Source organism: Thermobia domestica, chromosome 11 (assembly GCF_964235325.1).
Source record: "Thermobia domestica chromosome 11, izTheDome1.hap1.1, whole genome shotgun sequence".
NCBI lineage: Eukaryota > Metazoa > Arthropoda > Insecta > Zygentoma > Lepismatidae > Thermobia > Thermobia domestica.
The window spans coordinates 102,948,455-102,962,508 of NC_137464.1; the positions used below are offsets into that span (position 1 = coordinate 102,948,455).

At 34.4% G+C, this 14,054-nt stretch overlaps 1 protein-coding gene across 37 annotated transcripts in view; it reads right to left on the minus strand.

The window, feature by feature from the left end:
- Positions 1–14,054, minus strand: part of LOC145664324 (uncharacterized) — a 1,583,153-nt gene that overhangs the window by 723,594 nt on the left and 845,505 nt on the right. The window contains exon 1 of one of the 37 annotated variants that reach the window (XM_081730923.1): positions 2,265–2,399. The exons of the other annotated variants lie outside the window; for them this stretch is intronic. The gene's annotated coding sequence lies outside the window, so the exon portion shown is untranslated. Of the gene's footprint in view, positions 1–2,264; positions 2,400–14,054 lie in introns of those variants that run through there. 37 annotated transcript variants of the gene reach the window in all.

Here is a 14,054-nt window from a genome sequence, read left to right on the forward strand (position 1 = left end):
TCGCGATAACAGTACAGTAACTTATTTTAATTTAGGGTCATTCCGTGTCAAATCACCTAGAGCACTGTGTTTCAATGTCTCAGATTCTCTTCAAATTTTTCTCATACATAAATACCAATGAAAGTATGCTAAATTAATTTTTTTCCGATATTTTGGATGAGAAATGGGCCGAGGAGAAATTTTTGAAAAATGTGAATTTTACTTCAATTTCACTTTTTGACACTCAGCATCATGGAACAAAATTACCATAACCTTTTTATTTTTGAAGTTATTGGGATCATTTAGGTGTCAAATGAAAGCTTAATGTTTGCTCTTTCAGTTTGCTCCTAAGTAATCTTGCAAAATGTTACACTGTCAAGTATTAATGGGCATACAAAGCAAATCTGTGTAATTCTAAGAAGTATTACTGGTATGTATGTTTATTGTTTTCATCTATGTACATTAGTCTACTATTTCTTATTTCTGTTGATAAGGTTTGTAATAATCACTCAACCCCTTACATCGCTAGGCCTACATTTTCCATTCTCAAAACCGCAAGATTATTACAAAAAAGTATCTCTTTTTGTTACTTAATAATACCTAGTAAATGCAAACTAATCCTGTAATATGGTACACAAGTTTGATAGTTGTAAGCGATGGTAGAATTGGGAAAAAAGTTCAAAGTCATAGTTAAAGTACAAAAACACCAACATCTATATTATGGTAACACTAAAACTTCACATTACACCAGCTCTATTTTTAAGCATACCCAATATTTACTAAGATGATTATTTGAAAAAAAAAACTTTTAAAGTGTGACAGTAGTCACTTCAGAGTAGGGATGGCCAAAATTTTCCGAAATTGGAAATTTCACTTTCCCGAATTTTCCGAACTCCAGGCTTTTCCGAAATCGGATTTTTTTCGAATTCCGATTTTTTTCCGATTTTACTTTCCGAAATTCGGAAAGTAAAAATTCCGGAATTGGTCATCACTACGTCAAAGGAAAGGTATAATCTGTTAACAACAGTAAATCTGTACATTTCTGTACATTTAAATCACAAATAATAATAATAATAATTGCAAAAACACCAAAAGCTCACTTTTTATTTTTTAACCATATCATGTATATGATAAAATGATTCTATAAAAAGAAGCTTCAAGAGTGTCATAGTTCTAACTTATGAGCAATTTGTAACGAAACTTAAAACTGTAGATTTTCATACATGTAAAATACCAAATAATAATAACAATAATAATAATAATAATAATAATAATAATAATAATAATAATAATAATAATAATAATTACAAAAATACCAAAAGCACAATTTTTGTTTTTTAACCATATCATGTAAGTTCTAAGGTGATCCTATTTAAAAATTTTCAAAAGTTTCATAATTGTAACTTACGAGCAATGGCACAATTTGTAACAAAACTTAAAAGTGTATATTTCCGTACATAAAAAATAATAATTACAAAAATACAAAAGCACCGTTTTTATTTTTTTGCCATTTAATTTACGTGTTAAGATGAATGTACAAATAAAGTTTCAAAAGTTTCATAATTGTAACTTTTGAGTAACGGCATAATTTGTAAAAAAAAAAAAAAAAAAAAAAAAAAAAAAAAAAAAAAACTAAAATTTGCTTTGTATGTCCATCAATGTTTGACAGTATAACGTTTTGCAAAGATCTCCTAAAAGAGCAAAACTTAAGCTTTCATTTGACACCCGGACGAGCCCAATAACTTCGAAAATAAGGAAGTTATGGTAATTTTAGTTCCATGATACTGAGTGGCGGAAAGTGAAATTGAATCAAAATTCACATTTTTCAAAAATTTCAACCCGGCCTATTTCTCATCCAAAAAATCGGAAGAAATTAAGTTATCATAGTTTCATTGGTATTAATGTATGAAAGAATTTTGAAGAGAATCTGAGACATGGAAGCACAGTCATGATTTAAAGTTAGGTGATTTGACATGGAATGTCCTTTTATTATTTTATCAATAATGGATAAGATAAAGAAAATAATTAGCAAGAAATACAATATTGAGAGTAATGTATCGTAAATCAGTATTGGTTTGACCGCTTAGAAAATACGTACATTTGAACATTTCATGCTCGTACGAAACACACGTGTTATTTTTTCCTTCAAACTTCAGTGCAACTTACATACATATGGAATACATACGTTGAAGATCTCTTTGAGAAGTGTTAAAAGGAGGAGTGGAACAGAGTTTGAACTTGTGACTGAATGTGATTAATAATGCACCTTACAAGAAATTACTTACAGAATATACAATGCCCTTTCAGTCTCGAGGGTTTTGTGGCAAAACCGGCTGGACTGGATTTTTCTGCAACTCTCAGCTATATTTGCTTCTACACTGTACTTGGTTGTGCTCTCTGCACAATGCACTGGCTTTTCAGCGAGATATATCCACTTTCTGTGTCTTAACATGATACCTGACCCATGGACTACTGCATTCTACTATATGGTGACAGTGTAATCACATCTTCTGCACCTTTCATTCCCATCTCGCAAAACCCATTTTCGAATGCCTAAAGTTACAAAACTTCGGAAGTGAAATATTTGGTGTATGTCCTGCGTAATATAAATCGAATAGTGGAGGCTAAATTTTATGATTTTAATTATTATATTTAGATTCGAAGTTTATCAGTAAATATATTAATACTAAGTATTAATAATCTTAGTAGTTTAGTTTTTAAGCTAGAAGAAATCGTTTTTTTATATGATTACATTTGTTTGTATCAAACAAATATTTATTTTACTCAAAGATAAGAGAAGAGAGAAGATAATAGTAAGAAAATACGTTGATTACAATTAAAATGATGTGAACAATGACAAACATTTTCTAAAATACTTAATAGAATCCTTATATCTTACTTAGTGTTTGATACTAAGTGATAAAATTATGTAGCAAACTATTTAAATTATACGTTAACTGTTCTTTATTTATTAGGATAATGGTAGTGGGCCTTGTAGGTTTGTAATTATAGTACTAAGTACGTAAATACGTTCGTTAGTTCATACTATAACTGTCGATCGAAAACTAACTTTGGAATGCCATTTTCAGCAGTAGATAGCTAGAGCCATTATCTCGATCGAGTTAATTGAATCTATCTGTTAACATCTTAATGGATAATGATGACTTCAACAGTGACTGCTCAAAGTTACACATCCTGCCATTAGATGGCACTAAACATCTTTCAGCGGTTGACATCTATCGAGCGGAATTGAAACTTTTTAAAATAGAAATAAATGTACATTTCGTGTGATTCTCTGTACTGTCTTTTAGCTGAGTTTATTTATTTATTTAGTAGCCATTTAGATACAGTCTGTGCGGATAATTTACACGAACAAACAATTGACATGATGTAAAAGGAAAGGTTCCGTTCTTACATTCGCCACGTGGAACTAAAGATACCAGGTGTAACAGAGGAGACAGCTGGCCTATATTATCAACTCTACGATCTCATCATTATAAGTAATAACACTGACCAATAGTTTGTGGCCGCTTGAGATATTTCCAACTTTATTGACATACAAATATTTTAAGTGTATTCACTCTAATTACAATATATGAGAAAATGTTTTAGTTATGCTGCAGAAGTTATATGTGCTGTATTTATTTGCATATTATTTTATGAAAAACACAAAGATATTACGGACATCATTGGTGACATCTTGAAGAAAATTTGTAACTTTTAAGTAAAGTACACTGTTGTGTCTAAGTATATGAAGTCAGGGTGTTCTGGTGCCTAACTCGTGGTGATATTTTGGTGGACTCTTAATGAGAGACCATTTATCGCACTGCAGCGGTTTGGAATCCATCATAAAGTGTAGATCAATGTTTCATGTAGTCTTGTTGCTGAAAAGAGTCTCCACAGCTTCAGTAAATAAACGGATTTGGGTACAAAACCTTGCGGCCAGAACCTCGCGGACCAAAACCTCGCCGGGCCGAAACCTCGCGGACCAAAATCTCGTTGGGCCAAAACATCACCTTGCCAAAACATCGCGTTCCAAAATCCCATCATGGCCAAAATCTCGCCTGGCCAAAACCTCGCGGTCCTGATCTCGGGACACAGAATCTCGTCTGGTCTAAACTACGCGGGACGTAATCTCGCCTGGAAAGAAATGTCGTCAGTGTAGAGTGCTCTATATATTGCCATATGTATATATATTGTAAAAACACATAATTGTATTAATATAATGAAAAGAAAAAGATCTAACACGTGCTTTGAAAATCTATCCTATATAAAAATAAAAATGACTACGTTTGTGACATCATATCTCTTGACTACCCGATAGATCTTGAAGAAATTTTCAACATAGATAAGGTTCGGGCCTGGGATATATTTTAAAAATTCACTTTGGCAGTGAAGGGTTGGGGGTGATATATGAAAATAAATAAAACTTAATAACTTTTGAACCACGAGACCAATCTTGTTCTAATTTGCCAGAAAGATCAGGTTAGAGCCTGGGATGGTTTTTATCATTTCACTTTGACAAGAAGGGGGAGGGAAAGGGAGAGACATAGAAATACATAAAAATGAAGGTGACCACCCGACCGGTCTCGATCAAATGTTGAACATGTATGGGGTTTGAGCCTGGGATTGTTTTTATTTCATTTTGATGATGACCTTAGGAAATTCTAACAAAATCGAATAATATTTATGGAAGTATGAAATAATATCTGGGTTTTTACGTCCCTCGATTATGTCCTGTAGGTTAAAGGAGACGTAGATGATCAGAATGAAGAAAATGAAGAAATGAAGAAAGTGGGAGGAAACGGGAATACCCCAAGAAAGCCCACGAACATGATGTTTATTATCTTCCTCTTCTTCTTCTTCTTCATCATCATATAATAATAATAATAATAATAATAATAATAATTATTATTATTATTATTATTATTATTATTATTATTATTATTATTATTATTATTATTATTATTTGTAATATGGAATTGCGTATTAAGAAACTCATTGGGTAATTTTTAAGGAAAGGTTTCATTCCGCAAGGTTTTGGCCAAGCGATATTTTGGTCCGTGAGGTCTTTAGACGGCGAAGTTTTGACCAGGCGAGATTTTGGCTCACGAGGTTTTGGGCGGCGAGTTTTTGGTCACGCAATGTTTTGGCCTGGCGAGATTTTGGCCCACCAGGTTTCGGTCAGGCAATGTTTTGGCTCGGCGAGATTTTGTCCCGCGATTTTTTGGGCGGCAAGGTTTTGGCCACGCGAGATTTTGGGCAGCGAGGTTTTGTCCCGCGAGATTTTGTCCGTATCCCGATAAAACGATGTAAATTATTATTTTAAAGTTCAAATCCCATACTTTGCTTCCGATCTGAAAATCAGTCAACCATTTCAGGAATGTTTACACATAATTAGAATGACATAGAATATTATATTTTAAGGTTCGTACGCAATACGTTTATGAAGGAACTACTATGGAACAGTACTCCAAAATGTGCAAAAGGTACAACAAATTAAAAGGTTTTTGATGAGTTATGTGCAGATTCCCGTCTCTGTGATAGGGTATTACACATTAAGTTTAATATTCTCATTATTATTGTTTCTATTTTACATTTTAAATACTCACTTAGACAGAAGACATATCTCTCTGAATGATCCCGGTTCAAAATTTTCTTTTCTATTTCTTAGTATTTTAAGCTACGTAGAATGAGTTCTGCATTTTGATGAAAGCCACACTATTTTATTAAATTTATAGTTTGTGTCCGCTGTCTCTCATATCATAGTCTATCTTGTAAACTAGATGAAATTCGATAGGAAAGATGTACCGTTGGATGATTATACTGTTTCTGCAAAATCATATTTAGATCTTTAGTTTTTTCTTCAGAGCTTAATACTGCTTGTATTCTCTACCCTAACTTTGTTTTTTATTAAGCTAAACTAAAATAGCGTTTTCAAAACTTAATATAATAAGACTATTTAAGAAAACTGAAAAAAAAAACAGATTATTTGAATTGAATCGCTGAAAGATCTACGAAACATTGTTACTAGAAGACTTCGCAAATTCGAATTCATAAACGAAACAATATATTTTATTGTCAAGCTTGGAGAATAGCGATTGCATGAGATTATTGAATTGCGACAAATCAGTGTGTTTTATTCATACTTTCCTTGGCCATCTTCGTGTTCTCGCCTTCGATTATATGTTAAGCTGTTGGTATACATTTCGTATAGTTTCGATGTTGAAACGGGACGCTATATTCTAGAACAACAAGAATATTCGTTTCTAAAACAGTATCATTATATTTATACTTTAATTTGTCTATACCTATATGTACTCAAGGTCACTCTCAGAGTTTCATCTGAGGGAAGGACGAGTTACTTTCAGTACTTCGAACTGCCACTGGATTATCTTGGACAAATTTATATGCCAAGAGTGTCAAAAATCTATCACTTGACCACAGAGTTCCATGGATACTCTCTTATATTTAAAAATGTTGCTTTTATAATATTGAAAGAACGAACGCATTATCTTTTGGGTTAGCTATTTGGCAATCAAGATGGCATGTGCAACCAAGGATGGTGTTCAATTGAATATCCTTGACACCTGAGGATTAAACTAGTGTTCCGTAATGTATGTGAAGCTTTCGAATGGGCACTTTTGGCACAGATTGCGCAAAGGATAACATCATTTCCGTGGGTATCCAATTGATACCCTATATGAACGATAATTCAAATACAAGACAAGTGGGGCCGCGGTGACTAATTTTTAGCCGTCCTTGGTGCTTTAATGCGTGTACCTTTGGTGTACGTGGTCTCGGGTTCGATTCTCGATGGGAAAGCCTTTGGATTAATAACTATTTCGATCTTTCTGTGTTCTTGTCCTGTCTTGTCCTGAACAATTGAAGAAGAGTAAAATAAGTCAGACACCCTTTTTTCAGGGGTAGAATGTTCAGCTGTTGTACGTGCGGTCCCTGGATCGATCCCAGTTTGCGTCAAGTGGGATTTGTGGTGGACACACAGTATACTTGGACTTCTCTCGTTTTCTTCCACTTTCTTTATTTCACAATTTTATTTATTATCATCATCACGGTTTCCTTTAGCCCATACGGCATAACATGGGACGTAAAGATGAAAAAGTTAATATCTTTTCATTTTTTTCAAGTATAAGCTATAACATTCGCATTAAAATTTACAGTTAATCTACCAATTTCAAATAAATTAGACATGAGAAAATCTTGATATGGGAGAAATACAAGTTTTCTATATTACCGAAAAAATCTGGATAAACTGTATGATTTCATACTGAAAAAGATATCGAAAGATCTTCGTCTCCCGTTAACAGAAACTTGAAGAAAAGTAAAAAAAAGAAGCAAACAAAAAAGAACAGAGTAACAACTAAAAGCGTGTGTGTCGAAGCTTACATCATACACTGCTCAAAACAAGGATATGTTTCTCCATGAGGATACAATATTCACAGGTCTGATATACTCTTATTTCTCAAAAATTTCTTAGCAATATAACTTTTACAGTAATTACTAATAATGAAGTAAAGTCATGACATTCTGAGACTATAATCATATTAGATAACGCGTTTTGAATAATTGTCACACTAGCTACATTGTGCACTTTTTAAAACACTTTTAATCAAAGAATATAATAAGACATTTACATTTTCAGAGTTGTAGTTCATATACAAGCTCCTATCAATGAAAGTGTCAAACAATAATAATTCTAAACCAAATTTTGAGTAATTTTGTCCTGTATTTTGCATTTTCCTTTGCCAAATAAATAGTTGTATGTATCATAAATAGAAGCATATAACATATGCATAAAAAAAATACAGAATTATTAGTCATTACTTAATAATGTAAAATTATTTCTCTGATATTAAGTGTATTTTTGACTGAAACCTAACACCTTAATATCACCCAGAAAGCTGCAAAAGTGAAAATATACTTACGCGTCTAATCGTCTGTGGGCATTGCTTATAAGTGTGCAAATAGTCGAACTAACCGGGCATACATTCAGGTGACAGATAATAAAATAACTTTTATAATAGAAGATTTAAGAAACATGATAAGAAAGAATCAATAACTTTAGAACACGTTACAAGAAAATCTTTCATGAATTTAAGTTATAAGGGCGACATCAAGTGTGGATCTTCGGCAATGGCTCGGGAGGAGTGAATTTTCCTCCGTAGTCACGAAATTTCCGTCGGGATCATTATATCCTATCATGCTCAATGTAGATTCCAAACATTTTCGTAATACTATTTTTCAGCCACAGTGTGTTGAAATCCCCCCTGAAAAAATCTTCTGAAATCCTAACTGGCGACAGCTATTAACTAAAAAATGATTAAACCAAAATTTGTGATTTGCCTTTATATCTTAAGTAACCACTACAAATTTTGATATAGACTGAAATAACAGATATATTCTTCGCTTATATTAAAGTTAATTCAAATATTCTTACAGTTAGTCGAATAATGGTTTCTTTAACATTTTTATGAAAATGATTTAATCACAATAACGTTGCTTGTTATAGAATTAAATTATTTTTCTGTTAATATTATGTTAGAAATTTTGGAAAAATAAAAGTAAAGGCAAATCAATTTGACCCATATTCAAATTGCAATGTAAAATGGAGAGCAGTAGTGTGACGACAGACCTTTTTCGTTGTTACGGTGATCGCCATTTCAATTTTCTAATGAACACAGGTTAAGAACTTAAATATAAAGTGAAAATAGGGAAGTATTAAATTCCGGACTGCAGTAAAATAATTACTTGTATTTTTATTATGTTCACCAATCCATGACCACTGGTCAGAAATTAATCAAGATGAAATATTCGCAGCACGCATAAGGCTACAGTTCTTTTAGTAGCCATTATAATTATGTATCTATACTATAAAGGGGGGGATAAGAAATAAAAGTGCACCAATACAGTTAGTTATTATAAAAGTAGGCAAAGACTTTGCCTTTTAAAACTAGATAGGTTTATATTTGTGCTACTAACAGCACTTCAATCTGGACGTGAGAGAGATTAAATTGTATACAGGGCACAACCATGCAGGAGGTCCAAAGTTTCCGGATCCCCCGATCGAAAACTTCGTAAATCGACATGCATTTGTACATTTTCTTAATATATTATTATATTTAATATATTATATATATTTATTTAATATATTATATATATTAAAAAACAATTTAGTTCTACATTTTTTCTGAGAATACAGGTGGCAGAACTTACCCTTTACTTACCGTCATTTCGGTTGGAGAATTACATCCAGTGTTCGTAGGTTTCCTTAAGAAAATTTCCCTCTACTGACACAAAATTTTCACTTTTCTCATCAAAAATTTACCCTAGTATGTTGAGAAAACAGTTCCTATGACAAAACTTATATGATAAGATTAATTCAGCTATATTTAAGGAAATGTCAATCACATTTGTGTTTGTCTTCTATTTATTTCTTTTTTACTTTTTACTACACATTTTTACAAAAAGAAAAAAAAACACACACACACAAAGATATCCACCCAACAATGGTTTCGAATTATGCTTCTTTGAACACACAAAGGCACCGAAACTGTTGCTACTATATTTGCATATTTCTGAACAAAAAATATTTAATCATTTATATTGGTCAATCAGTCAGAACAAGAATTTCCCTGGATTTTCATGTTTGTGAAAAAATCCCTTTGTCCCTTTTCGCTAACTTCACCTACGAAATTTACCTAGATTAGGGAAATTTCCCTCAAACTTCGAAGACAGATTACACCGATTCAATTCTACATAGACTTGGTGTCTTGAAGTAGTGCTCCCCAAATTTCGACTCCTCCCGACAAACATTTCTGGGTGCACACCTCATTATAAATAATCATTTTTATTTAAATAATAATTCTATTTGTGTTAATTGTACGATTTCTATCTTATTACTTTTCTTAGAGTTACGGGGCCTGTAGAAATAAGTTCCTTAAATAATACTCTCTCTTTCTTTGTGAATTATTGTATTTTATTCGTATTTTTTGTACCTTGTATGCACCCATTCCCCCCTTCAAGATACCTCTTCCTACCAACTCTGGTCCGTTTTTAAAATATTATAAATTGTGAATTGTTTTGCAGTTATTATTTCTCATTATACTTCACAATACACTTTTTACTTCATTCGTTTGTATAGAAAAATAATTATGGCGATCACTATAGTAACGAGAGGAAATAAATTTATTATTTCAGTCTTTAATTATAAAGGTAGCAAAGAAAGTTCTGTCGCTTTTCGACCCATACCTTCGAATATCGATATATCATCTAAGATGGAAACTAGAAGATAAAAATAGTTCCCATCAGCATTGATAACCTTCTGCCAACGTTCTGGAAGACCATGGATTTCCATCGCGGTAGAACTTTGTGGGAAGTAAAGCGAAGAAGGTATCAAGTGCATTTTCACCTCTAATAGGGATTTGAATTGGAGTCCTTTGATCTAAGATGACTGTCCAAGCAATAGAACAGATGATAGTCAGGCTGTGCGATGTCCGAGGAGTATGATAGATGCAATAGTGTTTCACATCCAAGACGTAGAATGGTGTCCCGGGTCATCCTAACCACGTGGGGCTTAGCGTAGTCCTGTAACAGGAGGACCCCTTTGCGATTTAGAAGTGCTGATTTCAGAGTTTTGAGTTTTTCTTGAACACGGTTCAACTGCTGACAGTACACAGTTGCATTGATGCTCTGGTAGCAGTTCCCGATGCACGATGCCGCGAGCAGTCCACCAAAAACACAAGAGGACCTTCTTCTGTTGCAGTGCTGGTTTCTTCTGTTTTGGAACCATTTCATGGGATGCTAACCAATGATAACGGCACAGTGGAGCTTTGTACAGGACCATTTCTCATCACATGTTCACACCCTGTTCAGAAATGGCTCCTTCCTCAGACGAGACAGCAAGAAACACAGGTGTCTGCTTGCGTTGCCTTCTGGCCAACGTCAAATCATGTGGGACCCAACTTGTAATGCTTCCCAAGTTGATGGAGGTGCTGCCGAATGGTTTCTTCAGTAACACTGAATTGTAGTCCCAGTTCCTCACATGTCTGGCTACAATTGCTACCTGAAGATCTTCATTTTGAACATGTGTTGGTCTTTCTGAACATTGTGCGTCTTTAAGTGCTTCGTCACCGTTCTTGTACTTGTTAAAGCACCACTGCACTGTCCGCGTAGTCATGACATCCTCACCAAAGGTTCACTGGCCTATCTCCCACTCCGCTGCAGCGGCGTTTGACCTCAGTTTGAACTTGTACAGCATACACGCCCTTATGACGCTCTATGGAGGTCCCATGTTCACTCTTTCATTACGCAAGTTGACGGCGTAACAGAACTGCCACAACCAGGTAGTATGTTGGATATACCCACAGCAACAATTGACCTTCGCCTTATCTCCATTTACATTCAACTCACAGTGTGAGAGCCAATGGAACACAGACTCCCGAATAAAGCGACAGAACTTTCTTGGTTACCTTTATAGTTAGAAAAATAAATTGGGAACTAGTGGGTCAGAAGAGATCTTCTCTTAAGAATAAGAAGTAAGGAAATATTTTTTTTTTTTAATTTGGTATATTAACATCATCAGGAGGTTGGTGGTGAAAACAGTATATTAGTTTTTCCGGGTTCTATTGGCGGTGGGAACAGTTGGTCGAAAAAGTGTAAAAGCTTTTCTGGTCAGTCATCCTGAGTGAGATTTTTCCTGGATTTTCCTAATTCACACCAGGCAAATGTTATCTAACATATAGGTCCCAGGCCGCTTCCTTCCTTCCCATTCCTCGGATAGTGCGATCGCCGAGGGACGTCATCCCTCATGTGACGGGGTAACATGGCCATGGATGCTGAATGTCCATAAATTTAATTCTTAATCATATTCTTAACTAAATTAAATTATGACAATATCCTCTTTTCTATGGGAAAATTTACAAAATTCTACGATATCATTAGCAGTTAACGCAAGTAAAATGTGCAAAGACGAGATGCATCCTAATAGATAAATTTCATTGAGCTGAAATCAAGTTATATTGGCGAGTGTAAGCCCTCATGTACAGTTTTAGAGAAAATCGATAAAATAAGCAGACTTTTGTAAACTTAAAAAATGATATTCTACGACAACTGCGCCATCACGCTTTATTTCTTCTAGCAGTGATGCATATATTATAAATCAAATATTTAGTTTCCCTTAACCCTTTAGGAATCATGGCTTTTTGGGCTATTTTTTAGACTTTCAGTCAAGCAGCTACTGCATCGTCACTATTTACTCTAGGATCATGGTTCATACCTCATTCTCTTCAGAATAGAGCTGGCTTTCAAATGGAACCACTTACATGCTCATACCATATACCAGAAGCGGGAAAAAATGTCAAAGTGAAAATTTCGGAGGGAAAATATTTTCCCTCGAACTTTGGCCCCCCTGGACCCCCCCCTGTGTGAACATAGCCATCTAAAAAATCTGATAAATAGTACTTGGTATACTGAATGTGTGTGCCAAATTTCAAGTTTCTATCTTGAACAGTAAGGACGAGAAAAATTTTATCAAAAATTCCCACAATGCCCCAAATTACCACAAAACACTATGATCTCAGGGAAAAAAATTCTGAGACATCCCTAATTACCCTAGGGACATGTGTCGCCCATATTCTCTTCTGAATAGAACTGTCTTTCAGGCGGTACAATTTACATGTCTCCATCATGTATCTAAGGATGGAAATTCCCGAAAAAAGGATTTTTTGGTTTAAATTTCCCTTTTTCAACTTTTAGCCCCTCTGGACACCCCTGTTTTAACGCAGAAATCTGAAAAAAAATCTGTTAAATGCTACTCGGTGGACTGAATGTTTGTGCACAATTTCAATCTTCTAGGTGCAAAAATAAGCCCGCCAAAAAAAAATCATAAAATTCCCCATGTTACCCTATAAAGAAGTATATTTTGAAAAAAAATCACTGAGACGTCCCTAATTACCCTAGTATAATAATTCGACCGTCATTCTCTTCAGAATGGAACTGCCTTTCAGACGGTATGACTCACGTGTCTCCATCATGTGTGAGAGGCGGGAAAATAACGAATTACGGGATTTTTTGGTCTAAAAATCCCTTTTTTCAATTTTTTCCCCTTCTGGACCTCTCCTGTTTTAATGCAGAGATCTGAAAAAATCTGAGAAATACTACTAGGTGGGCTGAATGTTTGTGCACAATTTCAATCTTCTAGGTGCAAAAGTAAGCCCGCCAAAAAAAAATACCCACCATGTCCCATTTTTCCCTATATAGAAGTAAATTTTTCAAAAAATCTCTGAGACGTCCCTAATTACCATAGGGTAATGATTTGACTGTCATTCTCTTCAGAATGAAACTGCCTTTCAGACGGTATGACTCTCGTGTCCCCATCATGTATGTGAGGCGGGAAAATGACGAAAAACGGGATTTTGGGGGTAAAAATATCCCTATTTTCACCCCTTTGCCCCTCTGGTTCCCCCCTGTTTTAGCACTGACATCGGAACAAAAAATCTGGTAGATACTACTCGGTGGACTGAATGCTTGTGCAAAATTTCAATCTTCTACGTGAAAAAATAAGCCCGCCAAAAATAATGAACATAGGCTTCATAAGGGAAAATTACTATTTCAAAATTATGACGTCATTACCTCCTATGTCTGGACGCAGGACGGTCTGAAACCATACGTAATGTCTTCTACAATGTCTCTGGACTTGAAAAACAGACAACGAAAAAAAACCGGACGAAAAAGCCCAAATAGAAGAGAAATAACGCAACGTACGGAATTGGCTGCTGGGGGAGCAAACTTTTGGTTGGTCTCAGACCTTTGGTAGGTGGCCATCTTATAGGTGTTAAAAAAATGAGAATGCAATATCCCCCATGCCCCCGATAACTCTGCCCATACGTAAATCATATATTTAGTTTCAATAATTCGTATATTTAGTTTTCATCTTTTCTTTACAGATATATACACGGTGTATCCTTGGAACGGATTTTTAGTTGAAACTTGTTACAACAATAACTAATCATGTTAATCAATAAATGTTTTAATATTTATATCTTTTTAGTGTTTTG